Source organism: Nannospalax galili, unplaced genomic scaffold, assembly GCF_000622305.1.
Source record: "Nannospalax galili isolate Female #2095 unplaced genomic scaffold, S.galili_v1.0 scaffold456, whole genome shotgun sequence".
NCBI lineage: Eukaryota > Metazoa > Chordata > Mammalia > Rodentia > Spalacidae > Nannospalax > Nannospalax galili.
In genome coordinates this window covers 492840-496253 of record NW_008337055.1, presented here as the reverse complement: position 1 = coordinate 496253, position 3414 = coordinate 492840, and the positions used below count along the sequence as shown (strand labels likewise).

General features: G+C 45.0%; 1 non-coding gene across 1 annotated transcript; it reads right to left on the bottom strand.

Annotated features, from left to right (window-relative positions):
* Nucleotides 1-3069: 3069 nt before the first annotated feature.
* LOC115070162 lies at nucleotides 3070-3171 on the bottom strand. The gene has a single exon (XR_003849365.1). It is a non-coding gene; the product is annotated as a U6 spliceosomal RNA (small nuclear RNA).
* Between the last annotated feature and the right edge of the window lie 243 nt (nucleotides 3172-3414).

Here is a 3414-nt window from a genome sequence, read left to right as displayed (position 1 = left end):
TCCGACCTCCAGAGGTATGCCATGTTGGTCACACATCCTCATGCACACACAGGTATGCACACCTACACATTATAGACATACACACACACAAAATAATTTTTTAATTTTAAATTAAAATAATGTAAAATTATTAAATATACATGATGGGCTCCTGTCTGTAATCCCATTACTCAGTATGTAGGGGCAGAATGATCTGAATTTTGAGATTGCCCTTGTCTATACAGTGATTTCAAGGCCATATTAAACCCTATCTTAAAAAAAAAAAAATCCTTAAGGGAATGGAGAGATGACTCAGTGGTTAAGAACATTGACTGCTCTTACAGAGGACCCGGTTTGATTTCCAGCACCCACATGGTGGCTAACAATCATCTGTTAACTCCAGTTCCAGGGGATCCAATACCATCTTCCGACCTCTTTGGGCATTGCACAACACGGTGCACCTATATAAATGCAAGCAATACACTCACAGGCATAAAGTGAAAATAATAAAACATTACAAAAAATCTGTTAAGTATCTTCAATCAATCGGAAATAAGAAATCTCAGGACCAGTGGGTAGATCTTGACATTAGAAAAAATTTCTCATATCCTTACCTATGTGGAATCACCATTTTTGTTCAGCTACCTATAAAAGTGAAAGAATGTAAAGGCTTTTAGCAATGATGTCCAAAAAAGTCACAGGTCAACTGTGAATTTTGGCTTATTCCCATAATCCCAGAATCTGGGAGGCTGAGGGTAAGATTGCTATACAGTCAAGACCAATTTCACCTATTTAGTGAGTTCTGGGCCAACCTGGGATAGGGGAGAGGGATACAGAGTGATCCTGCCACACAGACAGACAGACAGACACATACACGCACGTAAGTGCACACACACACACACACACACACACACACACACCAAAAGGAAAAAAATAAACCACAAACCACACAGTTACAAATAAGGATGGCAGTCTCCCCTTATTAAAAAATAGTTACTGAACTGTCAAGTCCACGTCCACCCCTGAAGCACAAGGTCCCTCCTCCACTGGTCCACACCTGCCACTCAGTTTGTCATGAATAACGATCTCTGTGCTCACTCTTGGTCGACAACTGCTCCTGTGTGTGCAAATGGATGATGGTGCTCCCAGGGCCATCTTCCCTTCCATAGTGGGTTGTCCGAGGCACCAGGGCATGATGGTGTGCATGGACCAGAAGGACTCCTATGTGGGTGACAAGGCCCAGAGCAATAGAGGCATCCTGACCCTGAAGTGCCCCATCACGCACCACGATGTCACCAACTAGGAGAAGGTCTGGCACCACACTTCCTACAATGAGTTGCATGTACCCCCAAGGAGCACCCCATGCTGCTCACTTAGGCCCCTCTGAACCCCAAGGCTAACTGTGTAATAATGACCCAGATCATGATCCCTTGAGACGTTTAACACACTAGCCTTCAACACAGTAGCCATCCAGACTGTGCAGTCCCTGTCCACATCTGGCCACACCACTGGCATCATGATGGACTCCAAGATAGGATCAGCCACACTGTGCCTGTCTATAAGGGCTACACTCTCCCCCCACACCATCCTGAGTCTGGACCTCGTTGGTGGAGACCTGACAGACTACCTCATGAAGAGCAATCATATTAAGCTTTCTCCCACGGCCTGTGGCCTTTGTGGCTTGTGGTCTATCTACCCTCATGTTCCTAGGCCTGATATCAATATCAGGTATTAACTCCATCTTATAAAACAGAACTCAATCCAATTAGAAAGTAGCTGGTTCCTCCTATGATAGTCACACCACCATTGTGCTGGTGGGCATATCTTGCCAGACCAATTATTGCTGTAGTTCACAGGATTCACAACTGGGTAATGTTCATGGTAAATTTTCTCTTCTGGTAGCATGCACAGCACCTTCCGGCACTGCGAACACCAGCCTGGGGAGATGAGGCTCTGACGTCAGCATAGCTTGATTTCTCCTTGTTTGTTCTGCAGCTCATGTATACAGTGTCTTCAGGTATAGGGTCTTACCGTGAAGTTCTGGTGGGTAACCAAGAGAAGGGGCAATGGCCAGTGTTGTTTGCGGATCTGTGGGGCCCCTGGTCAACAGCTTCAAAAGAGGGAGTCTCTTGGCATCGCGCTTTCACTTCCCTTCTCTATGGTGTCTAGTAGGCGCAATGTTCCCCTGTTATAAGGTGACTCCTTTTAATATCTATATATCTATCATCTATCAATCTATTGTCTATCATGTATATCATCTATAATCTATGTATCATCTATCTATCTACCTATCTATCATCTATCAGATGGAGCTATCTGTCTATCTATCAATCTATCTATCATCTATCAATCTATCATCTATCATCTATCTATCTATCATCTATCTATCTATCTATCTATCTATCTATCTATCTATCTGTCCTAGTTTGTTTCTTCATTGCTGTGACAAAACACTGACCACTATCAACTTGGGGAGGAAAGGGTTTATTTATCTTACATCTCCCAGGCCTCAGTTCATCAGGGAGTCCAAGGTAGGAACTCAGGGCAGGAACCTGGAGGCAGGAGCTGGAACACAGGCCATGGAGGAATGCTGCTTACTGGCTTGCTCCCCTGGCCCCTGCTTAGCTTGCTCACTTATCCAACACAGGCCCACCTGCCCAGGGGTGGCACTACACATAGTGGGCTGGGCCCTCCCACATCACTCAACAATCAAGAAAATACCCCACAGACATGGCCACAGGCCAGTCCAATGGAGGCAATTCCCCAACTGAGGATCCCTCAACCCAGGTATGTCAAGTTGACACTAAAGCTATCCACCACACTACTTATCTATCATCTATCTATCACCTATCAATCTATCTACCTAATCTATCTATCATCTAACTAGCATATATATAGTGGCAGGTCTCTAAAGGCCTTTAATGTTTGTTACCCTCCCCAGACCCCCACTCTACCCTACCCTCCTACTGCCTTTAATCCTTTCTACGCTCTATCATTCCCCTTCCCCCTTTCTTTACACAATTGCATTCCACCTCCCCTCCCAGGAAGCCCCCCCGCCCAACACACACACAAACACATGGCCATTTTCTTTAACAAATGGACCTCTTCACAAATTCACATGTCAGTCTTGCTGGGTCATGCTAATTTTCTACGTATTCTTCTAATTTTACTCTGTGTGCTGCTGAAGAGAGCAGTGGTTTTCTTTTTTGAGACAGGGCCTCACTATGTAACCCTGGCTGGCCTGGAACTCATTATGTAGAACAGACTGGTCTTGACCTCAGAGAGATTCACCTTGTCTCTACCTCCTGAGGGCTTGGATTAAAGGTATGTGCCGCCACATCCAGCTGTATTGCTCTTACTGCCTTCACACTGTTAGAGAACGAATCACTCCATCCTTCTGGGATTACTTCTGTCTAAGCATGTTATCATACTTGT